Consider the following 26,626-nt stretch of genomic DNA (forward strand, 5'->3'; position numbering starts at 1 on the left):
AATAACGAAGGAACTTTCGACTAAGAACGAGCGAACGAGCACTTCTTTCGGTCGAGGTTATGCCTTAACTCGTAAACGTTGCTGAGTCGGTAAATTAGCAAAAAAGATTCACGTCCCGTAAAACGTTGAATCGAAACTAGCGGAACTTCCTCTATATTAACGTTCAAAACTAGGAATAGAAATTAGTAATATTCCATCGATTTCGTCATTCTAAAACGTAAAAATTTTTAAATAATACCAATCTTTATACAGACATTTCCAATACACCACGCAGAGGGGTAGTTTCTCGGTTTTTAGCAGGTGCTTTTCGATGCCCTGCTTCGATCTGATACGGGGCTGACCCCTGAAGAATCATCCCGAACCACACTTGACATTTTTCCTCCAACACCGACAGGGTACCTGCATTGTTCTCTTCAAGTGGTTTGACTATTTCTACGGTATTGTTTGCCTTCGTTCGACCTCACCCCCGCAAAAGGGCTTCCCGCGGTGACAGACAGCCCCGCTAACACGCCTAACAACACAGGAACAATACTGCAAAATTTCCGACCGAGAATAGCCTATTCGTATCCCATTTGTCATTGTTCGAGAACTGTTCCTCTCGCTGGGAGACTCTTGAAACTCTTCTTGAAAGGACGACTTTGCATCACTTTGGAATCCATCGCGAATGCTCGACAACGGTTCAGCTTGAACTTCATTTACATTCCGAGGCAGAACATTTCTTGAAATTCTGAAAGCTTTGTAACTTCCACTTAAATACGAAGAAGTGTAAAGAACGAAAACACGATGAAATGTAGCCCTTGGTAAATTCGAAAACGGTAACGCACTTTGACGCTTATTTTGCTCCTCGACATGAACGATGAACAAAATTTTGTCCCCTAAAACAATCTCGAAGGGATGAATTTAATTGAAATGAATTTTAATTGAACGAGTAGAAAATAGATAGCGTTGAGTCAGAACGGATCGATGGTTGGTCTCAGGTTTGGTCATTAGAAAACGACGATTCACTTTTCACGGTGACGCTAATTGTCGAACGCGCAGGTTGCCTTGGGGCGATAATGACGATCGCACGAGTTCAGGAACCAACAGGTGGTTTCATGAGCGCGTGGGCCGAAATTTAGCCGCTTCTTCTTCTTCCCGCTCGCTGATTTCTCGTTTACGCGCGTGAAACGGCTCGTTGAAGCGTGACTCGGTCTAACGCGCGATGACGAAACGTTTGACAAAAATGTCCACCATTTAAACCCGTGGTTTAACGGAGCGGTTCGTTCAAAAGAAATTGAGTAATTGATTACTGAAAAATTTCAGTCGAGTTGCTTTTGAAATCGTACGACGATTTTCGTTAGCAAATGAAATTCCCTTGAGTTAGATGATTTCGAGGAATTCCAAACGCGTATGCAACGTGGATCCGGCAGGATAATTTCGATTGTAAGGAGGAGGATGACGGTCATAAGGAAGCAGAAGATCAATCTCTATGGCGGCTGGTTGAACGTCAAGCGAGACAGGGCCAAGCTCGTATCTCGCGCTTCGACGCGCGATTTACAGCTGCCGCGTCGCTTTATTCCCCAACCTGTTCTCCTCTCGTGCCCGATGCTCGCCAAAGGAACGCAGAAACTCGCGTTCCTGTTGCGGAGAAGCCCGCGTTGCCGTACGCGAATCAGATAAAAGTGGCACTGCAAAGTATACACCGCGGCCTCCACCACGACTTTGAAGAATCGGCCAGGATTCACGGGAGGATACCGCGGCGGCTGCCGTCACCGGTGCGCTATGGATGGCTGAGATTTTTGCGATAAAAGCGCATTCTATTTCCTCGACACCGACGTTTTAACGATAGATCAACCTTCTCAGATTTCCGTAGAAAGTGGAAAGTTGCGAATTAACCCTCGATCCTGACCCCAACGTATGAAACGCATGAAACGTTGTAATAAAATTACAGACTCAAATTTCTAATTGAAAAATATGCATACCATGGACACAGAGCATTGGATGCAACGTTGGTTAGAATACCGGTTCGTAAAGCGCAGTGGCGCTGTTAGGCGAGGAATTCGCGTTTGCAAAAATTCCCACAAGTCGATAAGATTTGAATAAGCCTTTTGCTTCTTAAGCCACGAAACTTACTTAACCACTCGATTAGCTGTCCAAGCGTTCCTAGGATTCCCGACATCGACCTGGCACGTGTACTTTTACTAAGAATCGTACTTGTTACTGCACTTACATGTACCTCTTTTGGAATCAGAGATGTGTCTATCATTTATCTTCTTTTAAATTTCACTTAGTATCAATTAACCTTTAACTGTTATTGTAGGACTCTAAAGTACAGTAACTTAATTATTTTACATCTGCATATAATCATTTGAGGGTATAGATGCAATAAGGGCCTGAAGTTATTTCAAGTCCTTTTCGATACGTTTTAAAAATTGGGGCTCTCTCCATGGTCCGTCGTCCGAGAGTCGAAGAAGTACATTCCCTCCGTATTCATATTAGGAAGAATACAATTGTTCAAACAATGTTTTTTCCTAACTAATACTATTTGTGCACTCACGCCTTATTTGATTTAATATTATGGTCAACAGTGTTAATTTAAACGTAAAGCTGAAACTGTAAGTGCCCCATGATTAATGTACAGGAGTATATATTGAGATGTACAAGAATTTTAATAATACGAATGATCGCGACGCATATATACAACACGATCGCTCAAGGGTGTAACACACCCTGCAAAGAAGAAGATGTAAAACCTACAGAAATATTGCTTCGACGAGCTTGGTGATCAAAGAGGCATCGATAAGCAGGAACGTAGCTAACTCGGAGAAGATCGAGCGTCAGTTCCAGGAACTCGTTAATAATAATCCACGGTGAAATTATTTATTTAGTCCATTTGCACGTTCGTCTCTGTCTTAGTATGTGACTTGGCCGGTAATGAATCGCTGGTATACGCCGTTGAGTTACAACAGCACCACAGGCTCCAACCGAATATGTCTACCTGGCTACAGGGCCGCGCAAAAGATGCGCCGCCAGGATAACACCGTCCGAGTCCATCGTCCTTTTATTTTCTCCGCTCCTTCGTTCGTTTCACCCTCCTTTCCCGCCGCCCTTCATCACGCTCGCACTTTCCTGTTCTTTCCTCTCTCCCGTTGTCTATACACCCTTTGTCCGGGACTTGGTATTTTACTTTCCTGCTACCAAGCAGCAGTCATTGTTCCCAGCGTAGAAAATCGAACGAGCGTTTCTCCCGTATCGTTTGTAAAAATCATCAAATTGCGAGGGTGTTTTTGTTACCTGGAAATCATCGTCCCTCGTTAACGCGTTGATTGGTGCGTGTAATTGAAAATTTATGGCGAATGTATAAAAACAGATGATATCTAATCATACGATATAATATTTCGAAAATCAGGGGAGTTAATTAGGAATTATCGAGACTCGTACACCCTGGAATTGAACAACGGAATTCGTGATATTTCTAAGAATTATCGCTGAGTAATGTTGAAGCACTTCCAAGAAGGTATCGAGTAGTAATTTCGATGCTTAATAACGATACTTGGATCAAGGATCGTCGTTAACCCGTCAGGCTCGTCAACGAGAAGAGACCTTGCGACACGACAAATCCTTCTTTGCTCGTCCTTAGCCGTCCGCCTCCCACGAATCGTCCCACGGCCGCCAATATTTGCGGAAACGAAAAGAAACGGTAAACACGGAGGGACCCTGTCCATTCTCTCAGTCGATCCACTGGCCAGTTTGAAAGAGAAGAAAACGAGTAGCGTTCAACGAAACGAGCCATCTTGGTCGCGATTGACGTGGAACACGTCGGGACAGGCTTCATTAGCTCCAAGAGATTTTAATTGCGGCGCCATTCTCAGCCCACGATGTTTGTTTCCAACGATATCCTACTTTTCGTCGCGCTCTTCAAAGAACCATAGCCGTTCGATCGGTCGAAAAATTTCGAAACAACGAGACGCGTTCGTATCGCGTTCTCTCGACTAATCGGTGCAAAAGTTCGAGTAGCACTGAACAAGAGTATTAGAGGCGCGTTTAGGAATGTGGACGCTTGCCGTGGACTCTGTAAGAAGCGCGACTCCTTTCAATTACGCCGACGGTATCGACATTCCGCGGACGGTCTTCAGCAAATATCGTTGGACGAGGATTAAAAATCACTTGGAACTTGGAGTAAGCCGACCGATAATAGCCAGCATTCCTTTTGAAATCGCGCGGCTCTTTCGTCGGCCGTAAAGACGACAGAAAAGAACCGGTGACGGCATACCGAGCGACGTTAACTCCGAGATTTTAACTAGTTCCCGTTGACACGTGTCAATAAACATTCTACGTTATTGTGCGTTGATAAAGCGATTCCTCGATGGAGCGAGGGACGTTCAAAATCCCTCGGGAAAGTACCGTTTCCTGCAGAAGAACGTCGTCTCGCGTCCTTTCATCTCGAGAAACAGTCGAACTACGGTAACGACGAACTTTATGACAATTCTTGTTTCACTTTCTCGTTTATTTTCCTTGAATAACGTCGCGAAATTATGGATCATTGTGAGAGACAGATAGGGTTAACAACGCCGGTGAAGAAAGTTATCGAGGTCGATAATAATCTACGATCAACGACAGGCTAATTTAATCGAACGTACGGCATAATAACGCGTAGCAGAAATTATTATCGGTTTCGATGCTTTTTCCTGCTTCGCGGTTGGTACGTTCCGCCACGGCCTGCCTTCGATCGAGCTCGCTTTTTTCCTCGATCCGGCCAATTTCTTGACACATGTTCGCCCGTGCAACGCTGAATCACAGGGAGCAGCTTTTTATCCGGAAAGCCGCGAGCGTGGTTTAAAAGTCAGCGAGCTAGCTACTTTCACCCGGTCCGCGTTGAAAAACGGCCGATCCCTGGATTTTTTTGGGAATTAACCGGAGCAAAAGTCAGCATACGTCTCGAGATTACGACGTGCAGTGAGTAAAATCTACGCGGGATCAAAACATTAGCCCTTCTTCTGGACCATCGACCTACGCAAGAACCGAGTCGCGGAATAACAAGTTGGTACACCTGCCATCTGATCCAGGAATTCGTGTAATTTTTTACAAGACCTCCTGCTCTGACCATCGCATCCATGTCTCATCTATTAACCCTTTGACTATGGATGACGAGAGTCGATAAATGAGTTGAGCTTCCTTTTCCCAAATTGCATTTCTCATCGTCACTTAAATCTGTTCCTCAAAGTATTCGTACTTCCACTTCATAAATCGATAAGAATGAAAAGCAAAGCGACGTCTTCTGTTTTCCCGCTTTCCACCCCGACTACTTCTTTTCTCCGACCCTTTGACTTTTCGGGAACGTCGCTCCAGATCCCCAAGGAGCCTCGGCACTTTGTAGTGACGAAGAGAGGCACAGAGGGTACATCGGCTTCGCGTGTTTACCTCTTCGGCAACCGGTTCTTTCTTCCCTCTTCTCTCCTTCGAGCCGACTATCCTTCCTCTCCATCCAAGTCGTTGCTTACCTGTGTACAACCTCGCGTAGAATCAACCACCTTTCCCCTCTCTTCCTCCTACACCTTTGCTCCCCTTCCTCTCGCTACGTTTCCTCATCCTCTTCTTTCGTTCCACCATGAATCTTTGCTCCTCGTCGATCCGCCTGTCTCGTTCTCCTCTCGGCATCGCGGTATTCAAATGACCTCGGATGATGAATATGCCCATCTCTCTCGGTGCCCAGGTAATTGCTGCTACCTCTATCCTTGTTTCTGCCCGCGGTGCGTGCGGCTCCGAGCGTGTACAAACGTACGCACGCACTCACGGGTCGGCTTCTTTCTTCCTTGCCTGCCTCTCCGCTCGTTCTTGTTTCTTTACCTCCTCTGGTACACTCGGGATACCTACGTGCCTCGCTGCTACCCTGCGCGCCTCTTATCTCCGGGAATTTCGTAAGGAGCGCGCGCGGATAAATTGCGCGGGAACCGACCCTCTGGCGTTCCTCCCGACCGATGTACGCGCGAAAGCACCGAGATATTCAACCTGCCGATTACCTCGCCGAGGTACCGACCTCTTGAAAATCGACCTCGAGCAGAGGCTGCAGTCAGGTGTCTGGAATTTCGTGAAATGAACAAAATTTTCTCCATGGATGGAGATAAAATTGAATACACGAAGTAGCGTTAAATGGAATTCTTTCTCGCGTTCAAACGTATCCTTCGAAATTTTTCTTTGTTGAAATTTGAGTTGAGTCCTCTGTCTGTGGTATTTATTGCCAGCCAGGAGAGACATAAAAGGTACACGTGCTAGCCGATAGTTTCATCCGCCAAGGTTACCTGCAAGTGCTTATACGAGTGTACGTTCGACTGACAGATTGTAATGACCGACAGGCCACTAATAGTTGCTGTTATTCAACATGCGAGCCTCTGCCACGAAGGGATCACGGGAACTTTATGGGTATGATTGCTGTTTGCCCCGTAGCTACTCGTGCACCTCCATACGTGTGTACGTACAGAAATCGTTTCGAAAGTGATACCGTACCTTTTCGCCTGGCAACGCGATGCCAAGTGCGTGCAGGCGCAAAGCGAGCAAAAGAATATCAGGAATTTCTCAATTAAGTTTCGATTTATTCCTATTATTTCTTATTGACTTTCCGTTGATTACAAAGCGAATTGAACGCGTTTTGATCGGAATTCTTATTTGTATGCTAAAGTACTTTCGAATTAATGAGAGAAATACCGAAGTCTATTTTATAAACGTCTAGAAGGCAAAGAAATTTATACTTCTTTTTATTGGAAACAGTAAACTATTCCATTTAACTTCCATGTTAATAATTGATAGAGGTAACTGATTAAAAATTGATTCGCGAGATAATCAGCGAAAGTGCACGGAGCCTACGTCGTGACGTAGCGCAAACGCTCCAGGCACCGTTGGAGAACACACGAGCGAAGAGGACGATACCATCCACGGTACGCGAGTTCAGCGCGAGTATTCGCGGCGTGAGAATGCAATCGGGAAGTGAAGAGGCCGATAGACCGCGACGATATCGTGGAACCTGATAATATTCTCGATCCTCCGCGACGAAAAGGTTAAACGAACAAGCATCCACATGCTTCGGATCGTTGGACGCTTGAACTTTGTGCTAATGTTAGACTTCACTCTCTCGCAACAAGGTAAATAGAAAATCATTCGAATTTGAGAATTATAGAAAGACAGAGTAATAATTGATTATTATTAATGTAACGAGCTGAAATTAATGAAGTTTCTTGCTCGATTCCTTGTCCTCTCCGGCGCGTTTGAAATCGCTGGAAATATCGCGGAGAATACGAATGCTTGCGTAACATCGAGGCGCGAAAACATTAATTATCGCGCGGTAAAGCGATTAGAGTCTGCCGGACGATTAATGAACAAACGACGGAACACGACGTTCTTTTTTTTTCTCTTTTAAACACGTCGGAAAGGTTTGTAGAGTCAACTTTAGCGTTCGAAATACCGAGTAATTTTAATGTAATTTATTATTTCGAACGGTTCATCAAATTCGAGGTGATTATACGAAAAAAAAACCTCGGTAATCTCTGATACTTCGCCAAGGATCTTCCGTGTTCAGATGGAAGATTCTAATTAGCGTAATTGTACCTTTATTACGTTAATTCGCCTGATCGTTCTGCCTTTCATCAAGGACTTCTAAGCTGTTAGATTATGTTCCCTCTGAAAGATGTTTCGTTGAATGTCACGGATGAAATTATTGCTCAATCCCCGTGTTACTTTTATAATAAACATTTTTCTTTTTTAATAAATTTTTAAAACACTATGTATTTTTTTAAATAAATGACGGTCCTACCTATGGGAGCCAGAGAACAGCTTCACAGCGAATCAGTTTTATGCGAGGAATCGCTGACTCAACTTTCTCGGGAAAGGTGTCTCCGAGCGTCTAGCCGAGTTCGCCCACATAAGACCCGGTTCTATGGTTGCTGCTTAGGCGTACAATTGCCAAGGAACTCGCCAGAACGATCGACGATTAGGCAATAGTTGCCGTTGTATAATTGTTCTCCCGGCATGTGCCGGCTGTATCCACCGACAAGGCCTGCTGCAATTTCGACACACACGTCGGTTTCCATTATACCCATAACTATTTTATTTTTCATATTTTACGATTTCTAATTAATAGCAGTGTTTATTATGTCACTAACAAGTGTATCCTTATTTTTCAATATCGATTTCATAAATTGGTTAAACAGAATTTCATGCATTCTTCTATTTTTTTTTTCTATGAAAATAAATTCAGGCATACCGCTTCTAAACCACGTCATTTCCACCCTATTTATATAACCGCGAGAGAGCAATATATCTGGTCGCGCGTACGCTACACCGCCATATTTCATCGCTCCATCGACATGCTGCGTCTCCAACCCTATGCGTCGTTTCGTCATAAAACTGCCTACCCGAATCGGCATTCACCTCCCGTTATTCTCTGCTGTAAACGTCATTTCCAAATCCCGCGAGAAGTCCACTAATCCATAACAGCGATAACGGCCGTAATAAAGATCCGTTCTATGCGTACGTCGGTTTAATACCTAACCTTATCTAGGTTAGGTTCTTCATAGGACCAATGGCGGATGATAGGTTGAGGGTTAACCCAAAGAAGCCTACATTGCCGCCGAGTGTACAAGGGATAAAGCCTCTGCGACGAGGAGGATCGTAAAGATCCTCAGGCTCACGGAACGAAGCGGCGACAACATAAAGCAGAGGAGGGCCGGCACGTCGACGATATCGTTCCGTTCGTGTTTACGTTTTCTACATTCCTGTACGTGGAGGAGAGTGAAAAGTACATACTCGAGGACGGAGGGCGCGTGTACCGGTCGCATACAAACTCCGCCACGAATATATACGGGGAACGATAGGTGATATAAAGTGGTAATGTCTCGAGTACCGTGAAACATAACTGATTGGGCCGGTTTAGCCGCGCCTTATCGCTGCCTGTGCCCGCCACGTATCCACCGTGCAACACCCCGTCCCTTAGGTGTCGTGTATATATACATACGTGTGTTCTATCCACTTCTCTACCTTCCTATGTTCCTGGCAGAGAATTAAGTTCGCGTGTCGTTGTGTCGTGTCTCGTTGGGACTTCTTGCTCGCTTAGAAGAGTACGGCTAGCCTCGATTCCTGGCCAGGATATCTCGGACTTGACGTTATCGGGAACACAGCAAATCGTGGGCTTACACAATTTCAGACGACTGACGGTATTACGTACGACTACGTCGTGGTTGCCGTCTATTCGCCGTCGAGTTGTTTCTCATCCAGTGGAAGGCCTTCGAAATGCAGCTACCGTTCCTCAGGAGCAAGCTTAAGGTAGTTCTATCGAGACAGTCGAATTCAAATGATAAGATATTTCCTTTTTGGAGTATCCAAGTTTTAACTCGTTAGAGGACAAGCTTTTTCCTATGGAAAGATAGCAAACCCTTCGTTAGTTTTCAAACATAATCGATAAATAATTATCTGAAGGTAACGAAGCTGTCTGTTCTGTGATAGGCAGCGCGTGGGCGTCCTTTCCTTTCAATAATCTTCCATACCTGTACCATTAACTTTCAGCGAAACTATACTTTCCTTTCTTCTCTTCACTATTTTCATACATTCATTCTCTATTCTTGATGCTTGTTATATATATTTCTTGAATAAACCAACTTCAGACAATTCAAAGAGCCCCTTCTTTTATCACCCTGTCCAGTACACATCAATATTTGACCACGATAAAACGTGTCGCCGAGATAATACATTTACTGGAAATGTTGTTAATCACAGAATTGATATTCTTTGCGCGTACATTCTTTCGCGTCAAAATTATCCTTTATTTGACATCAAAGAAACGAATGCAGTTCTATGTCCGACCGGAAGCCTCGCCCATTCTCTACACCGGTATCCTTATTCCTGAAATGTCAGGGTGAGAGAATCTAGAAAAGACGAGTCGTCTGTCTATCGGCTTGCACGCCCACGGTATTCGCGAACGAGAACGGAATCAAACGCGGCGAATATCGGTGGCTGTCGGCCGATTTACGCCTCGGTTCGCGAGAATAATGCGCCACGCTACACCTGGCGATAAAGCATCTGCTTGTAATTCGATTATCTGCAACGGTTATTGCATCGGTATCGAGCTACGAGCCAATCGGCTCGAGGCCCCCGTTGGTCCTTATCGTCGCTACTATCGATGTTTCCAACCGTATGTTCAACTCAAATATTGCGAATCGCTCGTTGCTCGCTGATAGCGCCGCGTTTACTCTCGATCGCTACGTAAATCGCACGGGACGCGTTTCTCAGGTAAACACGATTTAGTAGAAGCTAGGTGTTATATGTATGTGCAATGTGCATCGAGATTACAGTTATCGTTCTCCTTGCATCCTTCAGATGGAACAATGTTAACCTCGATCCGAATTCGATTTCAGAATTGTCACGAAAGGTGTGACGATAGGAATATCGAAGGGATGCTGACAGGTATTCACCTGTAGAGTATTTCGAGGCATGAACAGTGTGCTCGAATTTCTTTTTCTTTGCTGCGTGATGCTTGTAAGAGTAAACGTGAATAACCTGGGCAGTAGGACAATTACAGAGCAACTAAACGCGGAGTCATTAACCCTTCTGTTTACATTCGTTAAGTTTCTCGAAAATAATACTATCCGATCTAAAGATTAGCAATTCTAAATATAAAAAGTTCGTAACTTTGACGGAGTTGTACATATAATTTAGAAAATAAAATTCCATATTACTGCCATCTCTTTCTGAACGAAATTGTAGCATACAGGGTTTATCATTCAAATGAAGAATTTAAACAGATAGCAGGTTTATGTTATCGAAATACAGGTTGAAGCATGGTTAATAAAGAGACTCTAACAGCTGTTTGCTCTTGCTGCTAATTTAGAGTTCAGTTCTCTCTTTAACGCGCACCCATCACTGAATCTACAGCAAATACAACTTGTATCCCCAGGACACAGATGTAACCGTGGCATTCTAAATTATCAACTTCGCTCAAATAAAGTCTGTAGGCCCTGTTTCTTTAATATACACAAGGAACCATAAATAATATTCCTCTACTGGAATTTTTCGGAAGAAAATCTTGAAAAATAAATCTTTCAACTCTTTCGATGTTACGAGTGTCTAATAATTGGGATATTAATCTGTGGAAGATATTCTAATTAGAACTAACAATTTGATAGAAATTTAACCTAGAGGGTCCTCATAGGTTTGATAGTCCCAGGCCCCAGAAATCTAGACCTGGTTTAAAGTATTTAGCACCGAATGATTTCCCAGCTCGCTTTCTACATATGTTAATTTCCTCAAGCAGTGTTTTCACCACAAATTAAGGTGTACGAAAAGGGGAGCGGAATAGATGGATCGGTGGTAGCTTAAAAATAATAATTACGAGCCCTAGCGCCACTGGCATGCTCCGAGCATGGAATGTCAACAGTAACTACCGTCGTACGTAGGAATAATATCGACTTCTTTACGAGTCGTTGTAATAGTACAAGGGGGCCGGTGGTTTGTTCCCCGCTGTGAATCGGCGAGAGAATGTCGGGGCACCGAGCCGCCGTGCATATACCTACGCACCGTGCCAGATGGAGAAAACAAATAGTGTGATCGCTTAACTAAAGTGACTTTCGTCGGGGCACGGCCCAGTCACGTGTTCAAATATTGTGCAAGGGGATTGTTCGGGGAACGGGGCCACGGACAACTTACCAGGGTGTTGGGGATGTATTAGATTCGTGTAAATGGTTTCATGTATTTATACAAGATTCCATGTGTGGAATCTTTACTATCGACAAACTAATTAACCCTTTTTTATTAATATATGAAAATGGTAGATACCCTGAACAGAGTATACTTTGGCAATTCCATTACGGGAAGGGTTGTCAATGAGGAGACTTTCACTTGGATTCCTCATGTTTTTCAGTACATTTTTAGTTTACAGATTTTGTAGAAAGTTTTTCAATTTTCAAAGAAAATTATGATATAAAATCGATTTGATAAGAAATTCGAAGAAGAGTGACGCGAATGATTATATTAATCCTTCACACTGACTACCATTTATTCATTGAAATATTTCGTTGCTCGGGTTTGTTTTAACGAGGCAGGCTGGACCGTTTTGTTTACAGCTTGTTAAGCTTGGTAATAGCGATTACGATACACGTGGTGGTAAAAATGCGCGCACGAAGCAGGGATATGCGTACAGCGTGGTAGTTACTTCATCACGAACGATACGTGAGACTCATGAAAACATAACCTTAGCTCATTCATGGCTTTCGTTGAATTCGCAGCCCAAACAGTCGAATACTATACGGTTGCCATTCATCACAACCGTTCCATTCGACTTACCTTATCTTTTAATTAGGAAATACAAACGGTTCGTAGGTTAACTACGATAAATAATTATGCACCGGGGGTAGAACAATAATATATGCGGTAAAAATTGAAGAATACAGTAGCGTTTGAATAGTAATTTGCATGACTGCATCACTCCGGTATTATTACCCTATCGAGTTACGGTATCCCCGCGTAACGCAACCGACCCGAACTGTACAAGAGAGGGATTCATGACCGGGCATTAAAATTGCAAATTACATACAAGGGTGTTGACAGAGCGTTCCTGTTTTTTTAGTGTCCCTTTCTTTCGCCTGACGTTTTACGCCGTTTCTTAGAAGACGCGCCCGTGCCGAATCGGAGATAGCCATTAAATTATATAATGTTCGCGGCAAGTTAAACCCACATGCTAATAAACGTGTCCGTTAAAAGATACAAGTCGACCTCCATTTTCACTGGGGAATCGAAATTATTAGAGGAAAAGGGTGGCAAGATGACCCCTCATGATTTTTTACATTACAACAAAAAATATTAACACACCTTCCTCTAGGATTTGAGAATGAAATTGCCATTCGGTAAAAAGCATTTTGTATATTAAATATTCTATTCGAATATTTAAGATTCTACCGTATATAGGTACTGTAGAGATAGAAGTAAGAAAGGGTTCAAGTTCTACACGAAAATTCATTACCAGCGAGGACGTGTTTCTTTCTACAGTTCGAGGAAGCATGGTTTCGCACGTGCAAACTATTCACAGTTTCGCACGTTGCCTGGCCAGTTTCCAGCCGACAGCTTTTAGCGAGCGTCGACTAATCATCACGCGTTGCACTCTCGGAATTCTGACAGTTGCCAGCATTGTTAGCCAGGCCAGAACGATAATTATGAAGCCCGTAACGATCGGTATGGACCGTGCATTATCGTTTCACCTGGGATTTTTGCTCCTCTGCTACCTGCAACTCTTTCAGTTTCTACCTCCCTTCTGTTCGGCTAGGATTGTTTCAAACATCGCTTTGCATACCGCTCGTTCCAGGAAAAAACGAGGATTGTTAGAACCGTTATGTCTTTGAATATCTTGTCAAGATCAGAAGCAATATTTCAAAATTGTTTTAGATTTCGTACATAAAAACGAAAGTAATAAGATGAATAAAGTGAAATATAGTTGAGAAACGATAAGTTTTAGGATGAATGTACCTTAATACTTTTATACTTGGAATTCTGTCAAATTCAAGTATAGAAAATAGAATATTTTATTCAAAAAGAAATAAAAATAAAAATGACGTCTACTTGTCAAGAAACTGCAATTACCATATTATTTATATACCTATTCCTTTAGATCCTATAACTTTTATTAGAAACTATTGCAGATAATAGAAAATAGAAGGTACTAAACCGTGAAACCTTTGAACGAAGTACACCTTTGTCCACGAAATTACGCCATCAACGACAAATAAGAAAACGTCGAGTTCGAATCTCTAACAAACAATAGAGAAACAAAAACGAAATGTCGCTACGAAATTCATGGCGTTCCCCCATGAACATTCCATGAAATCGAATCGATCCAAAGGCGAGACAACATACAACTGGAAGACGAGAAGCGGTCGAACACTTCCGTCTTACGATGGCCAGAAAATAGTAGATCGAGAAATTCACTGGAGCATACACGTTCTACGATCGATCGTGATCGTAAATCAAGACGGTGTTACGAGTAAACAGAATTCCTGTTCCCGAGTGCTCGATCGGCAGAAGTGTGGCGCGAAACGGGGACGATCGAGCGTGCATGATAAATTATCATCGATCTAGAGAAACGCGAAAATCCGTGCGGATAATTTACAGATTTCTCTAAATAGTTATAAATCAAACGAATCATGAAAGAGAATTTTGTAATAAAAGCGAATCACAGTTCGAGAATATATTTGTGGCACCGTTTTCTAAGATTAGAAAAATTTAATTCAACGAGTGTTTATACTTTAAATTTTAATTACAAAGTTATGGTATTAATATTTGACTATCTTTAAGATTTGAATTGCAAAATTAAAATAAAGATCGACGTTCGGTTCGAAGCTAAAGACACTATTTAAGATACGCGTAGTACTCCGTTATTTATTTAGCCGCTGTTTTATCAAGCAGTCGGTCTTTTTATCGTTTATTGACCAACGTGATCGTGTTTGAATTGTTGATATCTCGACGATCAATAAATTGATATCGTGCTGACTTTCTTACGTTACTATAGTAAACTACAACGAACTTAGAAGAAAACTTTGCACTCACCGTTCGTAGTAATTATGTCGTCTGCCTTCAGGAATTGCATCATTAATGCTTCGTAGTTTGATCCAACTGGAAGTTGAAGCTGGTGAAGAAATCAGAGGACGGGTATCCTTACTTTTTTAATCGTGACAGCACCGTCGAGGTTAAATCGCGTAGACAATAGGGCCAGGGGCGTGGAACGCGTGTCTCGACTAAAACGCCTGAAAATTGCTGCCCTAGGGTGACATTAGAGACGCGTAAGAAAGACAGGGCGCGTCGTTTACCGTGTAATTTGTTTATCGGATCGAGGACAAGCACACCCTGGAGGAACGACTGGAAGATTACATCGGCAATGAACGGGAAATTCGTTACACGTAGCCTCAGGTTTTCTGCAACTTTTTTAACCTTCCAGGCTTGAATCTTGCACAAAGTAATCAAAGTTTATGTAAGATGAACCGTCATATTTAAAAAAATATAATCTTCCATTTGTATAAAAAAAAAATTAAATTAAGTTGTATAAAAATTATGAAAAATAAACTGTATAAAAATGTATATCTTTGTCGCTGTCACGATTAAATTTACCCTCGTTGTCGATCTGAAACAACCTTCAAATTTAATACGTTCCAAATGAAATCGCTTCTCAAGTACATGCATCATTAAACATAGAAAGACGGAGATCACTTCTATCTAAATTTAGAAAACAATAATTTAAAATTAAATTTAAGCCTCGTCGTTCGAGGGTTGAAACTACAAGTGATTATAATTTAATTATGTGCTAGCCATTAAAGCGTTCGTGTCAAGTTTGTTAACGAACTAACCAGAATCACCCTTATTAACAATTAAAAAAATTAAATTAAATTCAGTGAAAAGTCAGTGAATCAAAATCGATAATTGACAACAACCCCTCTAACTAAACAAAGGGACGCAAGATCCTCGCTGTCAAACAATATTCCAACGGGTATATTTCAGGTTGTTGATCGCACCAAAACGATCCCAAGTATCCCGAACATTTCCAGACACACAATCGTTCGCGATTCATTCAAGATTGTTCGATTAAAATGAAGATTCTGGTAGCCTGGCCGGCTGGTACGGTGCCGGTCCTTCGGACGCGAGGCTGCGGCATCTGCCGGCCTCCAGGATAATTATTTACGTCAGATAGGATCTCGACTGGGGTTCCGCGGCGGGAAACAAAAGAATCTCCACCGTTCGAAAGGACACGGGGAGGAGAATTCCGAGACACGGGGTATGCGAGGGGTTTCACGTTTCCCTATGGACGACAGCCGACCACAGACAGCGAGGATCTTGGCTCTTGGGCGAACCCAAGGGTCCTACCTAAAGATCCTGAGAACCTAGCCCTTCGACGAACGCCGCTTTTTTTCCCCGATACGGTTTACAGATATGAGACAATGGGTTCGACCGGGTTCTCTATGATCTCTCCAACTCGGCTACGACTTTTATGGCTAGCCATGATCGTTACTCTTCGCTTTCTTAACCTTACGACTACGTTAAAAGTGAAATACGCTCAATCAAAGGTATCTCCATAAACTGCGTTAGAATTTATTTGACGATTTAAAATTTCACCGCAGAAGGTATTCAAATAAATTCTAATGCAGTGTATCTGCAGAAATTTTTTTAATTAAGCGCAACCTAGACTTCCCTTAATTAAGTTCCCAAAGTCCTCCTCCTACCCTTATCTTGAGTTAAAGGAAGCCTACGTTGAACTCGAGTGCATGTTAATAAATGGTAACTATATTTATAGAAGAAATGCCGATGAGAATCGTGTTTAATGAAATATTAGCCTGGGAATGGCGTACGCTTTCGTATCGTAATCTTGCAATTAATGAAGAATTATTCTCCGAAGAGATACTACGGTACCGATGCTTTCATACCGTACCGTGAAGCTCGTACGTGAGTGGACGGGCTGTAAAACCGTCTTGAATAAGCCCGCGAATAAATACTCGCAGCGGGCAGACGTTGTAAACAATGTTACTACAAACGAGCTTGATAATTGAGGCGGTCTCTTCCTTGCATGTCCGCTACGCATACACCGTTCGACCACATCGTAATTCCTCTTCGTAACAGTACCCTCTTGCAAATCTACCCCCTTTGAAACAGTCTACTTCGACTGCCGTCGAAATTGCCTCGTCTATCGTAAAATACACACTTTTGCTCGTGAATCATGCTGAACAATGTTGATAGGAACGAAGATATAATCATTTACCTTCATTTTGGCAATTTACGAGTTTACTTTGAAAAATGTTCCTTAATTTAAGATATTTCTAATAAAATTCCAGAAATCTTATAAAAATATCTGTTACAATTTACTTTTATCTTCAATTCTAAAAATAACCTGTGTGTCAGAGAAAATTTCCTCTTAACAAGGAGCTAATAAATATAACTGCTATATTAAAACGGGAAAGTTACAATATTTTCTTCACCACTGAACGGTATGTAAATTTATCTACAAGAAAATTGGATTTGTTACTTTTATGTTCCAGGTCCGCTTAGTTGAAAGCATCGCAACGCCCGTGGCGACGATAAGCGGTGTACTTTTATCAGGAACGAACGTTAGACTATCGGGAAAAGAGTGTCGACATGCAAAGTGAGAGTGCGTTCATTCCGGAATATCCAGTATTACCGGTATCGACGCTTGGCGCCGTGCGATCGATTATAAATCCCAAACGCGGCAGTGCAATTATTGCATAATTGAACTCCCTTGATCGCTTAATTAATCTAACGTTTGAAACCCGATGGCTAATAAAACACGCGCGTTGCGAAAACCAGTAGGTGAAAAGTGTTTTCGTTACTTTGACACGATACGCAATTTATTCGGGATAATTGTTAATTAATCAAATAGATTCTTTGTAAATTAGAAGACTAAAATTATTAAAAATTCATAATAATATTTCCTTGCAAATTTTTCCGTCAACGAAATGTCCCGATTCACTATTGAAGGAGAGATACCAAGGAGCAGTTTTCGAATCGACAGGTGTCGGGTGGAAAAAATACTACAAACAAGTGTTCAAAGGTGTCACATAATCTTCGTACGCGTGACATAAGCGCAAACAAGAAAGAAATCGTTCGTTCGCGTACTAAACTGTCCACCGTGAAGGAACGAGCATCGAGGGCACTTAAAAGTCGCGGAGGCGTCGACAGGAGGAGGTTTCGGAACGAGTGGCCAGGTCGAAAAGTCGAATGTTCGTGTGCAGGACAAAGGAGAACGACGGTTCTCGCTTCCGCGCGGAGAGGGAGGTCCTGCGGCTCTCAGCGTGTGGCGTTGTATCCTTAGGTTGTAAAACAACTTGTAAAACGTGAGCCCGAGATGCGTTCTGTCAGCTCCGGTTCCGAGGCCAGGCTATCTACGCGGCGAATCTATAGAGGAGCTGCTGGAAAAGACACGAAACCGAGTTATGACGCGAAATTTTTGTGCAAATTAGCCTGGTGACAAGATTTACGCGAAACGTTCTCCTTGCAAACGACTATTCGGAAGTACAACATAAGTGGTGGTTACAAAAGAAGAGAATTGTTTTCAGACCCGTTTCAACTTTGCTCCAACACAATTTTATGTTAAGTTTATGGAAAGTTTTGAAATTCCCTGGCAACACTTAAAAGAAATGATTTTCATCGACTCAAAAGCGGACCCAGCTCCTTATTAGTCACGCGTATTCAACGTATCAATCTTCGCGCTTGTAAGTGTTCCTTGACCCAAGTCACGGTCGTCGTATTAAAATTATTCAAAGTCATTTTTCAACAAGTCCTCCCCTCTACTTGGACAATCTTTTCGCTTTGAGCCATTCGCTTCAACGAGCTACAAAATCGCCGGAGGAAAAATAAATTAAGTGCAGACGCATGTCGCGCTCGACGGTGGACACTTTTCCATTTGCATAAATGCAGGTCGCGGCTTATTTTAACGCGATCACGCTCTACGTACGTGCATATAAATCGATTTACACGGCTGCGATTTCGAAGAACTTTGATTTTTGTCGATTTATTCACACGACTGTCGATTAACTGCCCGATAGATCCAAACTTCGCAACCCCTAATGTTAATGTTCTATGGTAATATGTTATTTCTTCACTTTGATCTTATAAATTTTCGAATAGTGCATATGTAAATTTAGTATAGTAGTCTAAATATCAGGATCTCCCAAGTCATAACGTTACACGTATCATTCCACCTTTCTTGAAAATCTCCACTAAAAGATTATGCCTCTCGAAGAGATCGCTACGAATTATACATATTCCAAGAAGGAGAAGGAAAACGTAACCCTGATCCTTCCGCTATTCCTGTCCGATAGGGTCAAGATAATTCGTTAAAATGGAATCGCGTCAATCTGAGGCTGACACGTGTATCCCTCTGTTAATCTACCCCCTCGATCTAAGTCCCCATTACCACACAGGCAAACAAACCACCTCACCAGTGGACTCGTTCAAGCTACGTTATATGCAGACATATTCGAATGGTCGTTCCACGAAACGCGGCGACCACCAGGCCGCTATTTTGTTTTTAAGCGGCGTATTTTCGGGCCTGCTAACGAACACCGATGCTTATCTGCTCGGACCTGGTGCATTACCGTCCTTCCTTGAGGTCAGCCACGGTCTGATCGAGCCTGACGCGTGAACTTACCTGAAACAAAAAGAATAAAGAAACGAATTTAGCCGGCGAATCATCGAGGATATCTCTGGCCTAATTTAATTGGTTGTTAGCAAGCTCGTTTCGTGGACGTTCGCGCAACCTGCTGCTTTATTAACGCGGATATCGCGTATCCGGTAAAGGTGGCAAACGTTGAACGAGATGCTATTTAACCCTTTAACCATCTAATTTCTCCATATTTACCAAATGGAATATAATAGATATTATTCTGTTTCGAATATTAGGATTTTGAAATGTTGAAATTTTATTTTGTAAAGAAGTCTATTGGTGGTAGCAAACCTAACCTAGCCTAGATCTAACTTAGACCTAGCCTAAACTTAAATTAAATTTAATCTAGACCTAAACTGAGATATGGGAAATTGTAAGAACTCGTTGCGAAACACAACTGTAAACTATGAAAACTGTGTCATAAAGTAATAGTACCTTCCCCTTTTCCTCAGAAAAATTCCAAATTTTATTTGGCTGCACTTTTAAAAGATACATCCATGTTAACTCGGCGAAAGCATACAAGTGTGACTTGAAAACCAATTGCTCGATGATTGTTGTACATCGATCAATGGGTTATTCTCTCAAATGCCTAGGTGCAACATTAACATTTATATTAACCATTCATTTATCTGCCCACTGACTATGGTTACATTAATTTCCGTCCCATCCACAGGGACGACCAACCATCCCCTCGGATTAGTACAATAATTTATTGCACTTTCTCTGTTTCTCTGCCACCTACACCGTTTTCCTCTGCTCGAGTAAATCGTGCAACGTATTAAATCGCATTCCTTTAAGTAGTCACTGCAGTGTTTCATGGCGAGCATGGGATACTTGTTATCCCGAAGATTGCGCGAATTTCACGGAGAAACGTCGACGTACGTTAATTCACCTCGCTAGCCCGGTAACGTACGATCCGTTACAATATTCATACGTTTAATGATTTAACATTATCGATAAAAATAATTTCACCGCGGCGGCTGAATAATTGCTTCAAAGTTGATATTCCGTGTAGTGGCCATAAAATTTCACATGACAGACGGTAATAAATCTTCGGTGTTAAGTATACGGAGTGCAGGCCGTCCGACAGCTTCTCTTGGACGCAATATTTTATTCAAATTTTAAGTTATTACCCTGAGCTATACGTGAGCTACATTTTCCGTCATTTTTAACCCTCGCGTTTGATCTTACGAAATACACCATCCAGGAAATGTGTGAAAAACTATGCAAACTAAAATGCTTGAATTCATTTCAACTTCGACAAGAGACTCCCTTATTCGAGGGATCACGCGTTGACCAAAGAATCCAAGGATAGTCGAGCAAACGAATCCGGTCTAAGGACGAGGCTCGATCCGAGCTTAAGGATTCATCCTTGAGCCCGAGGATCGTATTTCTAAGTGTTCGAGGCGAGTTTAGAATCGCTCGTTGAACGTTGTAGAGTGGACGTTAACGGTAACCAACGGCTTTAAGGACCTCCGGCAGTGGGATTTTATCGGACGGCCACGAGTAAAACATTCCGGCCCGACTCATTTCGGTCACTGCCTCCTTTCACGTCCTTGCTATCTCCTGCCGCTAATGGATCCTGCTCGCGGACACTCCAGCGGCGTCCTCTTCCCTTTCGCTACGAGAGTATCGATGCTCCCCGTATTATCCTGTCCGAATAGACGCGTACAAATGACCGCTAAAATCGCGATATCAAAATGGAACCGCCTTGTGATTAACGATAGAACAGCTAATCTTCGAGGCTTAAGAAACACCTCTCGCTTTTGTCTTCCGCGAGGAATTGCAAGTAAAACGCCGATAACTTGCGAAAGATTTTCTCACCGTGAATTATGTCACAGCTGAGAGGATATTTTACAAGTTTGCTACGTGTTCAAGGGTATTAACCCTTTCTTCGTTGAATAAATGATAACGAAATAGATTAATGAATCGATCAAACGTGTAACCATCGACAACACGACATTATGTTAGTATCTTCCTTGTGTAAGTTCTTTTACACCATTTTATGTATGAAACATCGTGTCATCTTGTTCGATTAAAGGGGAGGATGTTTACGAAAGCCGCGTCTCTCAGATCGTGGTGAACCGGTTTAATTAATACGCGAGGATTATTTCGGAATCGAGGTTAGACGTAAGTGCTTTTACGAGCGCATCGATGTTTTGCCGATTCCTCGAACGCCACCGCGATGGCGAGTGAAAGGGAGCAGTGGTTTTTAGCTGCTTGAGGTCGTTGATACGTTCAGAGATCCTGGATCGAGCCTCGGAACAAATTTTATCGGGATATTACTCGATAATATTACTTTAGATAGCTGGTAGATATGGATACGTGATTTAACGGTAAATGAGTAATTTTTCGGCCACCTGTTTCGACATATTTCCGATTGGTAACTATTAAAATATTTGTGCAACAAGCTAATACGTAATTGAAACACTGTCAGAACGGGGCTAATCGCTGGATATCGTAGAAAGCCATCCACGAGGATAGGATTTTAATTAAGAGATTATTTCAGCCGGTGCTGCGCCGTTTGTCAGGAAAAACGTTCGAACCGTAAATGTGTTTTAACGAAGCATCGGAAAGCTACTAGCTATTCGAGGTAACCTGGCTCTCGGTGAAATACACCTTTTGTCGAAGCTATCGAAAACGCGTTGGAGAACAACCATTAATCCTGGAGAACACTCACTACCTATCTGCTGTCGTTCCCGTAAAAATAAAAAACAACGTTCTTCTTTATTCTCTACCTCTTCTACCGTTCGCCACCTCTTTGTCCTGATCGTCCCCTCTTCCCGCAGGTAAAGTGCATCGGTCCTGAAGATCGAGACGCGGAGTTATAATTGCCTACTCGCCGAGTCCGACATTCCACTTGCGTTAAAGTTATCGCGGTTGAATCGCCGCGTACGCCATAATGCTCCTTCTTCTTGGCCCTTCTTCTTCTTCTTCCTCCTCTGCTTCGTTTCCTACCCCCTTTCGCTCTCATCCTTTTTTCGATGCTGTTGCGGCTGAATCTCTCGCGCCGACGAAAAGAAGCTGGCGATATCGAGGAAGATCTGGCCGGACGATTATCGCGTGCTTCTACCTCGGTGTTTCAGTATTCGAAATGTTCCGGTATTATTCTTCATCGCGTCCTCGGGCTCGTGATGTAAGGTGTGCAGCATCGATAAGAAAGGTGTCTACTTAATTTCAGAGATATTACTCTCTTTTGGTCACAGATCCTTAAACTTTTATCCTTTTGGGGTACTCGGTTTAATTGTAGATTTATTTTGCAATATCTTCTGTTAGAGAATTCTGTTGTAACAAGCGCGTAGGCATCGGCGCGATGGGACAAGGAACTTGCGAGGAGAGACCGCGAGCGCCCAGAAGTAGAAAAGGCCCCAAACGAGAGACATTGCGATTTTGTTAATTAAGTTTCGATATTATACTCATTCTTCCTTGGGAGCTAACACTTCTAATTTCTTTTTTTTAAGCTTTAAACAATATTTCGTGAGATGTCGAAATGGAATAGCAGCATTTCTCTGAATCCTTTGCAATTTTACCAAAGACATAACAGTCGTTTCGTAATCCCATATCGATCATCGTTCCATCGACCATCTTAATGCCAGCGATTCGATTCGTCGAGCGAGTACACGAAAGCAGAAGGGTCGTCGAAAGGTCAGTCGGGCTCGCCTCTAATTAGAATAATTAACGAAGCTGCTCGACGCGGATGATCGTTCCACGTCCATTACCCCCGGCTGCAGTCCCGTCTATCGTTGGAATTTTCATAAGTACACATTCGTCCTTGCTGGAATCCCGTGGCCGCCAAAAAATAGCTTTTAAAGGATTCGACCGGCATCGCTCGAGGCAGATAAATAAAGCCGGGAAAAAGGAGAAAAGGAAGAAACGGAAAGGGAATCGGTGTCGAGCAACGAACAGTGCCGCATTCTGGCATCGTGTCGCATGCAAATATCTCCTGAGAACTCTTCGTTCCAGGTGGCACGCACGGCGATTGCCCTTTACTTTCTTTTTTCCCCTTTCGTTCTTCCCTCAACAGCCCTAAGAAGATAGTCGACCTAAAATATTACCCAGAGTTCGCCTCTCTGAATCGCAGAAATTAACCAACGTGCCTCTTGATCGCTGCTTCTTTCAACAATTTATGGATCGTCGAAATGTCACTTCAGAGAAGTTCAACGCAGATGTTATGTTTGCAACGAAGCTAAGAGTACATCGTGGAAAATCATCTTTAACGTGTTAGAAACTAGACGTATATAATATGGTATGCTGCCATTGGCCTAACTAGAATCTTTGCATGGATGGTGAACAGGGATGAACTGGGACTTAAATTTTTACTGGGAGATCAGTGACACGATGGGTCCTCTTGTAGCAAATTTTAAGTAATTAGTCCCCAATCCCGACTGGCCTAACGACAATTTTCCCACCAACTACCAATGACTAGTCCGCTCCTTCCTTTTTTTTTAAATAGTAAACTATTGCAAGTGCATCAGGATTGTTTTGTTTGTATCATCCACGACCCACGCGACAACGTAAACTTGGGTTCAGTTCGTTGCATGCATAAACGTGGTTCGAACCGAACGACCCCGGGTCATCTACGTAAAAATCCGATTTATACGCGGCTTCCTCCTTCCGACAAACGGCAGATTCAAATCGATCACATGCTAATCAACTTTTGGTGCCAGCTCTTCCTGCATCTGCTACTTTCTCGAAAACATCCGCCGTAAACAACTTTCTCTATGCTAACCTTAGGAATGTTTCGACGCACATTGTTTCGCGCAATTCATTTAAACACTAGGTAATAATAATGTAATCATTTTTACGAAACGTGGTCTCGCGAAACAAACGAAAAGAAGGCAAAATAAAAATACGCTGTAGACGAAAATCTGCAATGTTTCAACGTTGCGAACGACTACTATAAAACACGAGTGATTACGAGTAAATAAATAGCGAATAACGAAAGCTCGCTGTCGAACGCATCCAGGGTGCACGCTCGATCACGATAGCAACCCCCGTCGTTAATAATTCTTCGAATCGTGTATCAGCCAGATACGATATCGCGTGACTCAGCCATTGTTGTCCTGAAAAGTAAAGATCTTCCTGACCTGCCATCGCTGGACACTGCTAACCTTCAAACGTTGAGAAGCGTAGATTGCAGGCTGAGCCGAGAGAAGAAAGAACGCATCTCTTAAAAATCCCGTGATTGGTGCTTTTACCGGTATCATTTAAGTACCGTGCTCGATCTTCCAGCTAGATAATAACTCACTCTCGAATTGATGACTTGGCTAAATTTGTTAATGAATGTACGCCGTGATACTTAATTAAAATTCCCGCCTAAGCCTATCGATAATCTTAGCCCCTGGGTATTCGTACAAAATGAAAGAAAAAAGAAAAGAAGAAATAATCAAGAAACAGTTATGAGAATGGAAGAGTGTCCGTGGGTAGCTGACGATTCGGTACCGTGTCACCATCTACTCACACCATTTTAATGTTCCGAGTATCATTTTTGTTCAAACCTTATTGGAACGACAAGCGTATTCAGGTTGCCCGATCGCCTTGGGGCTTCACGCGTGTCAAGTTTTCCGCTAGCGTGCAGCTAAGAGTGCATAAATAACCCGTTCGTGTATGGAGGTAAGAAGAAATGAGAGTGGTATGTGACCTGGTAGTAATCTATTGATACCCGAGGAAAGTTTAACATGTATTTTGTCAGGAAAGAAGAATTATTTCGACGAAGAAGTGGCTTAGAATATCTAGTACCATGCTCGACTTACAATTAGTTGAATAGCATTTTAGAAACAATAATACTGTGTCAAAGGTTTATTTATGAAGTTATGCTAAGCGAGACGCGAGACGATTATAGGGTACGGAAAATCCATTGAAAGATAACCTTATATCCGTGAGATTCTATTACCACGACTTTACATATGTCAGAAGCTAGGGATTGTTTCAGATTCCGCTAAGTCCACGTTGTCCTTTACGGACTTCTACGTGTATGCGGTCGCTTGTGGTTGCTTCTGTCGGACCTAATAAACTTTGTCACTGTTCCTCTGATACGATGCCCTCTATGCTATAACCAGCGTTGGATCAAAGGGGGGTCTAAGGTGGATTGCAAGCTCGGCATCCACTTTCCAGGGAGTCCTGGTTATAACTACATAAAAACTAATTTAATATTAAACTTTGAATTATATATTGAATCAATAAAGACCTAGCTCCTTCATCCGAAGATTGACAAAATCTAAGTTGTAAATTACCTCCATCAAGTTTGAAAAATGTAAACTATCTAAATTCTATTATTTCCCGTTAGAAAAGAAACAGAAATTCTACGTGTATTTTCTAAACATCGTCTATGTTCCATCTAGATAAATGTTTCGCGGGTATTCTCATATTTCACAGTTCACGAGTACACGCGAAACCTTCGGCTAAGCGTTTTTCCTTACATAATCAGAGAAGTTAACCTTATCAAACGGTAATACGACCACGCGAAAGATTAAACCCGCGCTTAAGTATCCTGAGAGGATCGCAACAGCGCGGAAGGTTTTCTTTACGCGGGCAACAATAGCCATGGATCACCCGGTATAGCAGCTGCGGCTCGTGATCCTCTCGGACAGCCTTGGGCCCGCGGTTATGATGTTCTTGTTATTAATTTGTTTTGCGCGCTACCCGCAACACGTCGTGCGGAAACCAGTTTCTCAAGACGTATAGGATTACCGTGCGCCACGACCCGAAGAACCCACCGACAGCTTTCGGACGAGTAACGCTACCACGACGAAAGCTCTCGTCCTTCTTAAAACCGCCTCGAAAAGTTCCCTTATCCCGGACGATCTTGAAACCAGTTTCGAATTTTCGACCGGGAGGATTCTACTCTCTATCCACCCGGGCTCGTGTCGATCTACCTTTGGTAAAAAATAGACGACCGAATCTCTTCGTATAAACGTTCAGGAATTATAGAAACATTTCACATTCGTCTCGCGCTACAATGATCCATAATGGTGTCGTTAACAGGTTGAATGCCGTGGTAGTCATCGGTGATCAGGAATGTAATATATAATGGAATGGAAGTTGGAGAAAAAAATATTTTTTCAGTCTCGAGTACCATTAGCAAGGTATGCGGATAGCTTTAATTGAATTGAATCGATGAAAAGAGCCGGTTAATTCGTCAGGTGAAAATGTCAGCTGGCATCATGATCGAAATAATGGCGACGAATCTGTCCAACGTAACTGGAACTAATCACTGAATTGAAACGTTCAAAGGGGAAAAATATCTCGGTGTTCTTCGAGGTGGAGGAAGTGAAAAACACTAGCAAAGTTAGTGTGTAACAAACGCGACGTTTCGACACGATTCTTATTTAAAATAGAGCGTCGTTCCAGAAGAGGAAGACGGATAGAGGAACAAGTTTGAAAGAAATAGCTGTTAGCTTTGTCAGTCGACACTACCGTTATCTTTTAGTCTACCTGTTCTTACCTACCTGT

General features: G+C 42.6%; 1 protein-coding gene across 2 annotated transcripts in view; it reads right to left on the reverse strand.

The window, feature by feature from the left end:
* The window catches only part of Egfr (epidermal growth factor receptor), a 130,404-nt gene that overhangs the window by 60,223 nt on the left and 43,555 nt on the right, over positions 1–26,626 (reverse strand). The window contains exon 2 of one of the 2 annotated variants that reach the window (XM_034339992.2): positions 14,557–14,635. The exons of the other annotated variant lie outside the window; for it this stretch is intronic. The gene's annotated coding sequence lies outside the window, so the exon portion shown is untranslated. The remainder of the gene's footprint in view (positions 1–14,556; positions 14,636–26,626) is intronic. 2 annotated transcript variants of the gene reach the window in all.

Source organism: Osmia lignaria, chromosome 10, assembly GCF_051020975.1.
Source record: "Osmia lignaria lignaria isolate PbOS001 chromosome 10, iyOsmLign1, whole genome shotgun sequence".
Taxonomy (NCBI): Eukaryota; Metazoa; Arthropoda; class Insecta; order Hymenoptera; family Megachilidae; genus Osmia; species Osmia lignaria.